Here is a 15,168-nt window from a genome sequence, read left to right as displayed (position 1 = left end):
CTCCCAAAGCACTGGGATTACAGTTGTGAGCTATCAAGCCCCGCAAGGGCAGGTACTTGTGTCTTACTCAGTGTTCCCTGCTGAGGCCCAGGAGCTGTGACTAACTCCTTGCCGGGCCCAGGGCCCTGCCCCTAGTGAGTTTTAGTTAGTATCTGTCTAAAGGAATCATCTTTGTAAACTGTTGGATAGGCCGGGCGCGGTGGCTCACGCCTGTAATCCCAGCATTTTGGGAGGCCGGGACGGGCGGATCACGAGGTCAGGAGATCGAGACCATCCTGGCTAACACGGTGAAACCCCGTCTCTACTAAAAATACAAAAAATTAGCCGGGCGCGGTGGCAGGCGTCTGTAGTCCCAGCTACTCGGGAGGCTGAGGCAGGAGAATGGCGTGAACCTGGGAGGCGGAGCTTGCAGTGAGCCAAGGTCGCGCCACTGCACTCCAGCCTGGGCGACAGAGCGAGACTCCGTCTCAAAACAAAACAAAACAAAACAAAACAAAACAAAACAAAAAACTGTTGGATTGCATCATTGTTGTGAAATAGCAAGTGTATGCAGCTTCTCCCTCTTTCTCTTCTCTCTCCTTCTCTCTTGTGTGTACATTTTCACAATGTACTATTTTATAATTACATTAATAATGGTTCCCCCAGTAAAAATAATCTGGATTTAGACCCTTGGTATCTAAATATTTATATGGCACCTATCACTAGATATTTAGCCATTTATAAACATCTTTTAAAAATGCTTTCATTAAATTAGTGATTCTGGGCAAACACAGGCAGATATAACCATTGAAAGGACACACAAATAAAGGCCCAGCAGAGTTGAGATGCCATTGCCTTAGAGATTAGCATGCAGGCTCTGGGTCAGACACCTGAGAGGGAAATCCTAGCCTCTCTGCTTCCAGCTGGATGAGTCGGAAAAGTCTCTTGGGGTGGGAATGAGAGGAAAGATCTGGTTCTGCCAGTTGATGCTCTGAGTACCCCCTGCTCCATGCTGCTGCTTCTCAGCTTCATGCGATTGTACCTTTGAGGACTTCCATGGGCCACATTCTAACCCTTTTTTATTTTTTTTTTAAGACGCAAGGTCTTGCTCTGTCACCCAGGCTGGAGTGCTGTGGCGTGACCATAGCTCACTGCAGCCTCGAGCTCCCAGACTCAAATGATCCTCCCACCTCAGCCTCCTAAGTAGCTGAGACTACAGGCCTGTGCTACCATGCCTGGCTAATTTTTAATTATTTCGTTTGTGTGTTTGTTTGTAGAGAAGGAGGTCTCACTATATTGACCTGGCTGTTCTCAAACTCGTGGCCTCAAACAATCCTCCCATCTAAGCCTCCCGAAGCGCTGGGATTACAGGTATGAGCCACTGTGCCCAGCACTCACCCTCTTATTTACAATGGGATTGTTTGCCTCGCTGTGCCTAAATTTGTAAAACATGGCCAATTCTTAAATGCTCCATCATTCAAGGTATTTAGTCAATCTCTCTGTTCCAATTAAGCACCAGAAATTTGCAGACGAAAAGCCGCACCTCATTTCATTCACTGAGAATCACAAAGCCAGGCACAGGAGGCTGGGAGCAGTAGGGCATGGGCACAGAACCCAGCCCAGAGGACCAGGAAAGGTTCTGGAGCTTGGGGCAAGAGCTGAGCCTTGAAGTAGGAGTAGGAGTTAGGCAGGGAAGAAAAAGGGAACACAGCATTGGATTGCAAGGAGGTGGGGGAAGGCATGGCCATGTCTGGGAGCTGCAGGGGCTCCGGTCAGGGTAGGAGGAGAGGTAATGGGAAGGAGACTAGCGAAGGAGGCAGGGCTGATCTTGTGGGATCTCACAGGCCCTGCTAAGAGAGTGCAGGGTTTCTTTAGAGGATGGTAGAGGGAGCCGCTGAGTAATACAGACTTCCTGATGTGAACGTGGCTGTGTGGAGGAGGCTGACAGCATGGACTCTGGGTCGACTGTCCGGTCCTCAAAAGCTGGCTCTCCCACCTGATGACTTTGTGATAGTGAGAAGCTCCTGTAAGCCTCAAATTTCTCATCTTAAAAGTGAAAAATGGTGTTACTTGCCTCACGAAATTTTGTGAAGATGAGACAATACATATAAAGCACTATTATAGTGTCTAATACTTAGTGGTCGATAAATGCTAACTATTGTTGTTATTGATCATTTGAATAATAATGAGGTATACAGTTTGTCTCATTTTATAGACTTGTGATAATGGAGTGAATGAACTTTGTCACAGCAAAATAAGTTTAAAATGTTAGTTGTGTATCCTGATAGAAAATATAAACTTAAAAAGATTTCTTCATGAGACAGAGGTCTCACTACGTTGCTCAGGCTGGTCTCGAGCTCCCGGCCTCAAGCTAACCTCTCGCCTCAGCCATTGTGCCTGGCTAATATAAACATTTGTTTATTCATTCCACAAATATTGATTGACCATGAAGGATGTACCAGGCACAGTTCTAGGCTCTTGGGATAAGGTAGTAAATGAGGCTGACGGGTCCCTGCTCTCACTGAGCCTACATTCCAGTGGGGAGGCTGATGATGAAGAAGGAAACAATGTGATTCCCAAGACCCGTACATTCCACCAGGGCAGGGAACGTGTTGCATTTGTACCTTGATCTATCCCAAGTGCATGAGACAGGGCCTAGGTCAGGCACTCGATGAACGTGTTGAGTGAATGGAAGATTATTTCAGATAGTGCTGAGTGCCGGAAGACAAGGAAACAGCGTGACATGACAGAGTGGGAAGGTCCACTTGGCTAGATGCGGTGCACGGCTGAGAAAACACTGCTGAGCTGAAGTGGATGGTGTGAAGGAATCAGTCATGGGACAGTCTTTGGGACAGCTATTCCAGGCCAAAGAATTTTCCATGCCTAAGCTGAAGGCCCTGAGGCAGGGCTGTGCTGGGAATGCACAAAGACGGGAATGAATGGACCCCACAGCACAGGGGCCAGTCATTTGTGGGTCATTGGCAGGCATGTCTTTTATCTAACAGGAGACTATTTTTGCCTCCAGAGGGCACTTGAACAGGACAAATGCATCTAAGGGCCAGCTTGGGTTAACACTTAAGACAGAGAAGCAGTTTCCTGAAAGCATAACTTCAGAGGCCAGGAAAGCAAAAAGAAAATAATCTCAGTTGAAGCCTTTGCTTATTGAAATTTGAAAGCACCTCTTTTAAAAATTAACGTTTATGAGATAGTACAAGTGTAAGCTAGCAATGCGGGCTTTCATACATTAGTGTTAGTTTAACAACATAGCCCTCCCCTTGGTGGAGAGATGAGAAAGCCGTTTGACAGGTAGGAGAGGGGACGAAAGGCTAATTTAGAGAGGTCTCGGCAACAGTGTCAGGCCTGGGCGAGACCCAAAGCAAGGAGGCTCTGGGAAGCTAAAAGGTAACATAGAGAGGGGCCAAGGGACAGGGGCGAATGCGTACAAGAAGGCAAGAGGATGGGCTGGGGGAACCAGAATACTCTCACGTACTTTAGAAATTGGCCTGAGGACAGTTCTGCCTGGTCATATCTCTGTCGTCTCCAAAAGTCATGTGCTAAGCACTGTTTCAACATAGTTCTATGTCATATGCTGTGCAATACACACTAGTGTGACATGATTCTGGTCTTCCATGCACTTAAAATCCAAAGCAGTTTTACACATGAATATACTAAGAATGAGTCATCTTACATGGAGGGGAAAGACAAGTACCTAGACAATCTAATTTGAAGGACACGAAACCACTTCGTCTTCCGTCCCATCTCTCATAAGTCCTCCTGCTGTGGGGCTCTCCGTGCCCCTCCCTCTTACTTTGTCCTTTGGCTTTGGGCACTAAAGCGCTTGTGAAGAAGCTAATGAAATCTAGGAGACTCATCCATCTGGGTGCAACCTCTCTGGTCCTCCACAGGCCTGGCACCTGTTGCGTTGCCTATCTTGTTAGATTACCTGCTCCACATCTGTGATCTCTGCTAGATCACCAGCCCCTTGAAGCAGGGAACAAGTCATACTCACCTGTGTATTCCAAGGGGACTAAAGCTTCATTTTTCACATAGTGTTATGCAGTTACACTAATATCATCTACCTATATATTATATAAACATGCACGTATGTTCATCTTTTGCTGTTGTTATTTTTTTTGAGACAGGCTCTTGCTCTGTCACCCAGGCTGAAGTGCAGTGGCACTGCAGCCTCTGCCTCCAGGGCTCAAGCAATCCTCCCACCTCAGCCTCCAGAGTAGGTGGGACTGCAAGCACACACCGCCATGCCCACCTAATTTGTTTATTGATGTGTATTTTTTGTGGAGATGAGGTTTCACCATGTTTCCCCGGTTTCTTGAGCTCTTGGGCTAAAGTAATCACCCACCTTAGCCTCCTAAAGTGCTGTTTGAGGCTGTGTTTGAGGCTGTTTTAGGCTGTGTTGTGAAGATGCAGAGACAAAACAGCTCTTTTTTTTTTTTTTTTTTTTTTTTTTTGAGATGGAGTCTCGCTGTCTCGCCCAGGCTGGAGCGCAGTAGTGCGATCTCGGCTCACTGAAAGCTCTGCCTCCTGGGTTCACGCCATTCTCCTGCCTCAGCCTCCCGAGTAGCTGGGACTACGGGTGCCTGCCACCACGCCCAGCTAATTTTTATTATTTTTAGTAGAGATGGGGTTTCACCATGTTAGCCAGGATGGTTTCAATCTTCTGACCTTGTGATCCACCCGCCTGAGTCTCCCAAAGTGCTGGGATTACAGGCGTGATCCTTGTTTTGTCATGCCCGGCCCGACAAAATAGCTCTTAATCCACCTAAGAAAAAAGAAAGGAAATACCACATCCAGTATATACCACACACATCATCCCTCACCCAGATCAGGAAACCTCACGATGAGTTATGCCCCCAGTGAGCCCACCCAGCCTCATTCTCTCCTTCTTTCTGTGCCTTTAGCTAGTACACTGCCTTTGGAAAGATGTCCATCATCCTTTAATACTTTTGCTAGTAGAGCCACAGGTGAATTGAAGTAGGTAGCTGAAACTGCTGGACAACTGGGTTTATTCTGCAGGCTTATTTCACAAAGAGCAAACCTCAGAAAACTGAGGCCATTTGTGGCCTGGCTAGTTGGATTTCCAAATATTGACCATTCCTGGACTCCTTGTTACAGGTTTTCATACACCTGCTGAGACACATGACTGCCCTTGTTGGATAATCCTGATGTCATTGAGGAAATTAAATGAGATGAGGAAGTAAATTGTTTAGTGTGCAGTGGGCAGTCAGTGGTGTTATCTCATTACCACATTGCAGGTATTTATGCTGCGCCTGATTTTGTTGGAAACAGTCTTATGTACCTTTTTTACACAGAGGCATTGAAAGTTAATTCAGAGTTGATTTTAGGGGAAAGGATTACTTTGAACATAAAAGACACAGATTTACAGACATATTTATTGGGAAATGAAGTCACATATATCGGCAATTCTAGTGACTAAAAAGCAATTAATAAAATAAATTACATTTGATTGCCCGTGAAGTACATAGACAAAGTAAGTATGATGGAAAATGGCATAAAACAAACAGCAGAATAGGGTACATTTTGCTGCACAAGCAAAGTAGCGACAGAGCCTGTAAGCCTCACCTGGGCCATGACATTCATGTTCTGCCATCCTGCCGCTTGGGAGAAGTGGCTTCATGGTTTACCTTTTTGTGTGTGATCCACTAGCATGAACTACTGATTACTTCATGCAGATCGACAGAAGATTCTAAATTTTTTCTGAATCTTTGTAGATGTATTATTTATTCACTTAGATCTTTCTAAGATGTATTATTTACTATATCTAAAGTGTTTCTTAGAATTCATATCGTAATTAAATAATGTTAGAAATGAATCTGGCGTACGTTAAATATCATGAGAAAGAAGTTCATTCAGGTGAATTGAAATTGCTTGTACCATTAAGGTAACGTGCTATTTTAACATCTTTGCTGTGATTTTGTAACTTTGTAAGAGTTAACCTGTTTGTAGTATTTCTACGCTATTATGAATACCATGCATAACATAGTTTTTCAGCTGTTCACTAGTCATTGACTCCCACCTCTAATCATTAGCTATCAACTTTCAAATGATCATTTATTCATAGAGTGTTTTGGAATCAGGGTGGTGATTATAAAAGTTGGGTGAGCACTATTGTGTTATATGGCAGTAAATAGAACTGTTGTACTGGACTCTAGAAACTGGTCAGCATGGGCTTCAAAGATTTCTTTTGGGCAGCTGGACCAACCCCTTCCCTGTGGTTCTTCTGCATCCATGCAACCCCCAGAGCAAGTCAGATTCTTGGTGCTGGTCCTTCCTATCTGCTCATCCCACTGCAGAAAACAAAGAATGCCTATCTGTGTCTGAGGATAGGACTGATCCTAAGCTCTTATGGACTCCTCCAAAGATATGCTATACTTTGGAACACAGACAAACTCTTCATAATATCCAGTGCTAAGTGCTTTATAATACAACTGAATGCAAGAGCAACACTATTTTCACTTAGATTTCTGACTTTTAATGATGATTCGAGAGGTCTGAAGCACCATGAATTATTAATAGCTGGAAACAATATTCTGATTTCTTTTTCTTTTTCTTTTTTTTTTTTTTGAGACAGAGTTTCGCTGTTGTTGCCCAGGCTGGAGTGCAGTGGTGCGATCTCGGCTCACTGCAACCTCTGCCTCCCGGGTTCAAGCGATTCTCCTGCCTCAGCCTCCAGAGTAGCTGGGATTACAGGCATGTGCCACCACACTTGGCTAATTTTGCATTTTTAGCAGAGATGGGGCTTCTCCATGTTGGACACCATCTCAAAAAAAAAAAATCAGTAACATTTCTGTATGCTAACAGTGAACAATGTGAAAAAGAAACTTAGAAAGTACTCCCAGTTATAATAGCCACACAGAAAATTAAATACTCAGGAATTAACCAATGATGTGAAAAGTCTGTTTTAATGAAAACCATAAAATACTGATGAAGGAAATTGAAGAGGACGTTAAAAAATGGAAAGACATTCCATATTCATAGATTGGAAGAATTGTTAATTGTTAAAACGTGCATTCTGCCCAAAGAAATCTACAGATTCAATGCAATTCCTATCAAAATACCAATGACATTCTTCACAGAAATAGAAAAAAAGAATTCTAAAATGTATCTGAAACCACAAAAGACCCAGAATAGCCAAAGGGATCCTAAGCAAAAAGCACAAAACTGGAGGAATCACATTACCTGACTTCAAATTATACTAGAGAGCTATAGTAACCAAAACAGCATGGTACTGGCATAAAAACAGAAACATAGACCAATGAAACAGAATAGAGAACCCCCAAAAAATCCACACTCTACAGTGAACTCACTTTCAACAAAGGCGCCAAGACATATACGGGGGAAAAGACAGTCTCGTCAATAAATGGTGCTGGGAAAACTGGATATCCACATGCAAAAGAATGAAACTAGACCACTATCTCTCGCCATATAGAAAAATCAAATTGAAATGGATGAAAGACTTAAGACCTCAAACTATAAAGCTACTACAAGAAAACATTGGGAAAAATCTCTAAGACATTGGTCTGGGCAAAAATTTCTTGAGTAATACTCCACAAACACAGTCAACCAAAGCGAAAATGAACATATAGGATCACATCAAGTTTAAAAAGCTTCTGCACAGAAAAGGATACAATCAACAAAGTGAAGGGACAACCCACAGAATGGGAGAAAATATTTGCAAACCACCCATCTGACAAGGGATTAATAACCAGAATATATAAGGAGTTCAAACAACTCTATAGGAAAAAAACTAATAATTTGATCAAAAAATGAGCAAAAGGTTTGAATAGGCATTTCTCAAAAGAAAACAAACAGCAAACAGACATATGAAAAGGTGCTCATCATTATCATCAGAGAAATGCAAATCAAAACTGCAATGAGGTATCATTTCACTGCAGTTAAAATGGCTTATATCCAAAGCCAGGTAATAACAAATGCTGGCAAGGATGTGGAGAAAAGGGAACACTTGTACACTGCTGGTGGAATGTATATTAGTACAACCACTATGGAGAACAGTTTGGAGGTTCCTCAAAAAACTAAAAATTGAGCTACTACATCATCCAACAATCCCACTCCTAGATATATACCAAAAAGAAAGGAAATCAGAATATAGAAAAGATATCCGCACTCCTATGTTTGTTGCAGCACTGTTTACAATAGCTAAGATTTGGAAGCAACCTCAGTGCCCATCAACAAAGGAATGGATAAAGAAAATGTGGTATATATACACAATGGAGTACCATTCAGCCATGAAAAAGAATGAGATCCAGGCATCTGGAACAGCATGGATGGAACTGGAGGTCATTATGCTACATGAAATAAGCTAGGAACAGAAAGACAAACGTCCCATGTTCTCACTTATTTGTGGCAACTAAAAATCAAAACTATGGAACTCATGGTCATAGAGAGTAGAAGGATCGTTACCAGAGGCTGAGAAGGGTAGTGGGGAGTTGGAGGTGAGGTGGGGATGGTTAGTGAGTACAAAAAATATAGAAAGAATAAGACCTATTTTAATTGCACAATAGGGTGACTGTAGTCAATAACAACTTAACTGTATATTTTTAAATAACTTAAAGAATGTAATTGAATTGTTTGTAATTCAAAGGATAAATGCTTGAGTACTCCATTCTCCATGATGTGATTAATATGCATTGCATGCCTATATCAAAACATCTCATGTATTCCATAACTATATACACCTACCATGTACCCACAAAAATTTTAAAAATCATTTAAAACAGTTTTTTAAAGAAAATACTGATGAAATGAATGGAATTAACTAATTAAAAGTTTTCTAGGATGTGGTAGCAACTCTCTGAAAATCGTCCCCCAGTGACCACTGCTGATGGTACTTGCAGGGAAGTGTGGTTCCTTCACTTTGAATCTGGACTGGCCCTGTGACTCATTTTGCACCAACAGAATGAAATGAAAGTGATGCCATGTGACTTTCAATGCTGTGCAGCTTTAGTCTGGTGTGAATGTTCACTCTAAGGCAAGCCAGCTGCTCTGTAAGAAGTCCAAATATAGGCCAGGCCCAGTGGCTCACGTCTGTAATCCCAGCACTTTGGGAGGCTGAGGCAGGCCAATCACGAGGTCAAGAGATCAAGATCATCCTGGCCAATGTGATGAAACCCCATCTCTACTAAAAGTACAAAAATTAGCTGGGTGTAGTGGTGCACGCCTGTAGTTCCAACTACTCGGTAAGCTGAGGCAGGAGAATTGCTTGAACTCAGGAGGTGGAGGTTGCAGTGAGCTGAGATTGCGCCACTGCACTCCAGCCTGGAGAGAGAGTGAGACTCAAGTAATAATAATAATAATAATAATAATAATAATAATAAGAAGAAGAAGAAGAAGAAGAAGAAGAAGAAGAAGTCCAAACATACTGAGATGCCATGCTGTGAGGAAGCGCAACCCAGCCAGGTACAAAAGTCATGGGGTAAGCCGGTGCAGTGTCTCATGCCTGTAATCCCACACTTTGGGAGGCTGAGGCAGGTGGATCACCTGAGGTCAGGAGTTTGAGACCAGCCTGGAAAACATGGTGGAACTCCCGTCTCTACTAAAAAAAATACAAAAATTAGCCCAAGGTGGTGTCGTATGCCTGTAGTTCCAGCTAATCTGGAGGCTGAGGCAGGAGGATAGCTTGAACCTGGGAGGCAGAGGTTGTAGTGAGTCAAGATCACAACACTGTGCTCCAGCCTGGCAACAGAGTGAGACGCCATCTCAAAAAAAAAAAAAAAAAAAAAGGTCATGGGCAAAGGTGTGGAGAGAGATTCAGCCAGTCCCTGTTTCTTCCAGTTACTCCAGCTGAGTCATCAGATGTGTGGGTGAAGAAATCACCAGAGGCGGTGGCTCACGCCTCTAATACCAGCACTTTGGGAGGCCGAGGCGGGCGGATCACGAGGTCAGGAGTTCGAGACCAGCCTGGCCAACATGCTGAAACCCCCGTCTCTACTGAAAGTACAAAAAAAAAAAAAAAAAAAATTAGCCGGGCGTGGTGGCGCACGCCTGTAATCCTAGCTACTCAGGAGACTGAGGCAGGAGAACTGCTTGAAGCTGGGAGGCGGAGGTTGCAGTGAGCTAAGATCGCGCCACTGCGCTCCAGCCTGGGCGACAGAAGGAGACTCCGTCTCAGAAAAACAACAACATAAAAACAGACTGATCATCTGTAGTTTTTGCACAACTGATCACGCCCTCCACTATCTTGTTCGGCGGTCTCGGCGGTCTAGGATCCTCCTAGGCCAGCGAACCTTGCTGAACACTGGCGAGGACTCCGCCTCTAGGAATAGAATCGCGGGGTGGGTGGGGTCGCCTGGAGGTAGCTGGCTCCGCCCGGCCCGCGGGCGAGTCCGGAATACAGTTACCCACCTCAGTTGCCCACCGGAAAGCAAAGGGAGAGGAACACGTCAGACCGGAAACGGAAGAGAGCCCGGAGGATGTGTTTGGCGTGGGGCGCACTGTTACAGTTGCGCTCCTGATTGGCTTTCTGTCTCCGCTGTGTTTCCTAGAGTCTCGGCGTTTCTACCTCTTCGCACCCTTTCCTGCCACCCTTTGTCCTCTGGAAGCCCGGAGACATCAGCGGCTGCAATTTTGCTACTCGCTGCTCGGCGTGGAAGTGTCAGGTACCGCAGTTCAGCGCTTTTGGCCCCGCAGGTCCTCGGGCATCCCCGTGCCCCGTGCTGTACGTTCAGTTATCCCCCGACTTCCTGGGGTCGATGTTATTACCTGCTGGGTTTTAGAAGCTATTGCTTTAAATCTGAGAAAAGAAAAATCCCAGAAAGATAAGATGACTTGCCCAAGGTCATAGCGTGCGTGGAAAACAGAGCTCCGATTACAAGCCGGGTCGCTGTGCCTCATTCCTCTTGTCAACAACTCCTGTCAGTGTATCCAAGCTCCAAAAGCGAAGTTGTTTTATCTTTTGCTTCCCAAGATTTATTTGATAGTCTCACTTCTGTTTCCTTCATTTATTCTTTAGTTCATTATTGGAAAACTTTACAGCATGCCAGTACTGGTCATAAACCCCAAGTAAGACAGTCTTGTCATCACGGAGCGTGTAGTTCCAGCAAGTAGACAATTCAAGTGCTGTGCGGTGAAGTAATTGCTGAGATAGTGTATGGAAGCACAGAGTACACCATTCATCCAACACGTAATTGCTGGAGGAGCAAATAGGGACATCTAACCATTGCAGGGGCGACTCAGGATATCCTTTCTGGAAGAAAAGTCTGATGAAATCTGAAGGACCACTGGTTGAAATTAGCCAGGAAAGAAAAGGCTTTGCGGCATACTTGGTTTTGCTACTTATCCTCCGAGTACTTTATTGTTATGAAAGCCTAATTCCACCGTGTAAATTCCATGCATAACACTCAGAAGCCAGTTAAGTACAGTGCTGAAGCAGGTTAGTAGCAGTGAAGATGGGAAGGACCAGCTGAATGGAGGAGAAAAATTGCCCAGGTAGAATTAAGGGGATATGACATCATGGGATAATGGTAGGGTGGTCAGAGATAGCAAAGATTTCAACTGGCTGCTTTGGAGGATTATGGTATCCTTAACGTTAGCAGAAGAATGCAGAGCCGGGGTTGAGAAAGAGTTTTACGTATGTTATAAATATTGGAAAATAGAAAAAATCTGTTATGTCAGGGGGCATTTTAATATAGAAGTGTGAAAAATGGAAAATCAGTCTGAAAGGGGACGTCTTGAATGTCGTTTTGAAGGTGTTGCGTTTGAGGTACTGATGAGATGCTGTCAGTGGAAACAAACTCGGGTGGGAGGTTAGGTTTAGCATTTTATTATATTACTGTTATGGAGTTACTTATGCATAATTTTCCTGTAATGTAGATTGCTTTCTGTGGTATGAAAGCGGTCTTGAAAGAAAACATTGTAGTAAAGATTATATGTGAGATTCATTCCCCTGATTACCACCTTTCTGTTAAAATACCTTTAATATTAACTTTATTTATTTATTTTCTTTTTTTGAGACAGAGTTTTGCTCTTGTTGCCCAGGCTGGAGTGCAATGGCACGATCTCGGCTCACCACAATCTCCGCCTCCTGGGTTCAGGCGATTCGCCTGCCTCAGCCTGCCGAATAGCTGGGATTACGGGCATGCCCCAGCTAATTTTGTATCTTTAGTAGAGATGGGGTTTCTCCAATGTTGGTCAGGCTCCAACTGCCGACCTCAGGTGATCCGTCCGCCTTGGCCTCTGAAAGTGCTGGGATTACAGGCGGGAGCCACCACGCCCGGCCAGCTTTATTTATTATTATTATTATTATTATTACTAATTATTTTTGAGACGGAGTCTCGCTCTGTGGCCCAGGCTGGAGTACAGTGGCATGATCTTGGCTCACTGCAACCTCTGCCTCCCTGGTTCAAGCGGTTCTTGTGCCTCAGCCTCCTGAACAGCTGGGACTACAGGCATGCGTTACCACGCCTGGCTCATTTTTGTATTTTTAGTAGAAACGGGGTTTCACCGTGTTGGCCAGGCTGGTCTCGAACTCCAGACCTCAGGTGACCCATCCGCCTCGGCCTCCCAAAATGCTGGGATTACAGGCGTGAGCCACTGCACCTGACCAGTGTTAACTTTAAATGTAGAATAATAGGCTGGGCGCGGTGGCTCACGCCTGTAATCCCAGCACTTTAGGAGGCTGAGGCAGGCGGATCACGAGGTCAGGAGACCCAAACCATCCTGGCTAACACGGTGAAACCCCGTCTCTACTGAAAATTCGAAAAATTAGCCGGGTGTGGTGATGGGCGCCTGTAGTCCCCGCTACTCGGGAGGCTGAGGCAGGAGAATGGCGTGAACCCGGGAGGCGGAGCTTGCAGTGAGCTGAGATCGTGCCACTGCACTCTAGCCTGGCGACAGAGCAAGATTCCGTCTCAAAAAAAAATAATAATAATTATTATTATTATTTTGCTAGATTGTAACATATATTGATTATTACGAGAGCCCTGTGTACCTATTATGAGGATACTAGTTTGGCAATTGTTTTTTCCTTCCAATTTTAAAGTGCCTGATTTGATAGCCTCTGACGTTTTCGTAAGCACATCAAATAGTTTCAGCATTTTTTGAAATTGCCGTTTTCTCTTTCATGCAAGTATCCTTAGCCTGTGGCTACTATTTTCTGGCCTTGAGAACTTGATATAGTATTTAACCTAAGGTCTGATACAGGCTCTTGAGCTCACCTGCATCAGAAGCACTTGGGTCTTATTTTTTTTTTTTTTTTTGAGACGGAGTCTCGCTCTGTCGCCCAGGCTGGAGTGCAGTGGCGCAATCTCGGCTCACTGCAAGCTCCGACTCCCGGGTTCACGCCATTCTCCTGCCTCAGCCTCTCCCAGTAGCTGGGACTACAGGCGCCCGCCACCACGCCCGGCTAATTTTTTGTATTTTTAGTAGAGACAGGGTTTCATCGTGGTCTCGATCTCCTGACCTCGTGATCCGCCTGCCTCGGCCTCCCAAAGTGCTGGGATTACAAGCGTGAGCCACCGCGCCCGGCCAAGCACCTGGGTCTTATTTAACATGCAGATCCCTGAACCCCATTCCAAACTTACAAACTAAGAATCTTAGGAATCTGTTTTTAAGTCAGCTGGCTATGTGATTTGTATAACCTCTAGAGATTCATAACTACTGACTTAACGTCTGTGGGCAGCAGTTTGTTCTGTAAAACGAGAACAATAAAACCTATCCTTTAAGATTGTAAGGATTAAGTAACATAGATAACATAGCTACTGTAATGTGGTCCCCTGATCAGCAGAATTAGCAACACCTGGGAACTTGTTAGAAATGCAAATTCTCAGGTGTCTCCTGGAAAAAGCTACTGAATCAGAGTAGTTTGGTGAGACCAAAGAATCTGTATTTTAGCAAGGATCATAGATAATTTCTATGGGCCAGGCCCAGTGGCCCAGGCCTGTAATCCCAGCACTTAGGGAGGCCTAGGTGGGCAGTGGGAGTTCTAAGTGGGCAGATCCGAGGAGTTCCTGTGCAACACAGGGAAACCCATTTCTACAAAAAATTAGTCCCAGCTACTCAGGAGGCTGAGGTGGGAGGATCGCCAGAGCCTGGGGAAGTGGAGGCTGCAGTGAGCCAAGATCATGCCACTGTACTCCAGCCTGTGTGACAGAGTGAGACCCTGTCTCAAAAAAAAAAAATAATTTCTATGCATATTAAAGTTTGAGAAGCAGTGCTGTAGCACATCAGCTTCATAAAAGTAGGGACTATGAAATTCTTATTTACTAATATATTGTCAGCACCTAGTATAGTGCCCAGCGCAGCGTAGATATTCACTATATTTAATGAATGATTTTTAAATATGTTATACCCTCTTACTGAAACTAACACATTCAGAGTTTTTAAAGTTCTTCAGTAATCAAGTGCCAAAAGAGGTTTTTAACCCCACAGAATAAAACTGCATATTTGAGTTACTTAGAATTAGGACATCTTTTGCATGAGTCTAATACAGATGTAATCATTTGTGGTGTTCTCTTTCATAAATGTATCTAATGAGGAAAGCAAAAATGACATAGCCATCGATTATTCTCTTTTCTGTTCCATTTTAGCTTAGCTTACAAGTGGTTATGGGTTAAATGGCATGTAGCTCGATGAGAATGTTGATCAGATTAAAATAAGACCCACTCAGTTTTTTTTAATCTTTTTGATAGAAATTTATTTTTGTATTGTTTAATTATAACTTTTTAAAGAGGCGCTATGTTAAGATCAAGGACTTGCAGTCAGTCAGATTTGGATTTGAGAATAATAAATTGTCATTTGTTGACCATGTCAGAGTTTTTCTACTGTACTCTGGTAAACGGTGGGAAGGAACAGATTTGGGAGCACCAGCACCCCCAGGCCTCCCCTGGCCACCCCAAGGAGCAGGTGATCAATATCTTAGTATACCTCTACTTATTTGTGGCACCCCAGTGTGTCTTAGGCCTTAGTGAGCTGTGAGGTGCATGACCTTAGGTAAGTTACTTCTCTGATTTTCAGTTTCCTTATCTGCAAAATGGAGACCTTAGGGAGTTAATGTGGGTATGAGAAATGTGCATGAAACATATTGCACAAGGTTGAGGCATATAGTATATGCTAATAAATGGTAAGTTGCTGCTGCTATGGTTGCTAATAATTATAAAAAGCAAATGGAAAGGGCTTGAATTGAAAAAAAATTTA

The 15,168-nt window shown here is 43.9% G+C and overlaps 1 pseudogene; it reads left to right on the top strand.

Annotated features, from left to right (window-relative positions):
• The first annotated feature begins 5,825 nt into the window (after window positions 1-5,825).
• LOC134732579 (small ribosomal subunit protein mS31-like) overlaps window positions 5,826-15,168 on the top strand; it is a 37,147-nt pseudogene continuing 27,804 nt past the window's right edge.

Source organism: Symphalangus syndactylus, chromosome 15, assembly GCF_028878055.3.
Source record: "Symphalangus syndactylus isolate Jambi chromosome 15, NHGRI_mSymSyn1-v2.1_pri, whole genome shotgun sequence".
NCBI classification, from domain to species: Eukaryota; Metazoa; Chordata; class Mammalia; order Primates; family Hylobatidae; genus Symphalangus; species Symphalangus syndactylus.
The sequence above is the reverse complement of the archived record's forward strand: the minus strand, read 5'-3'. Positions and strand labels throughout refer to the sequence as shown.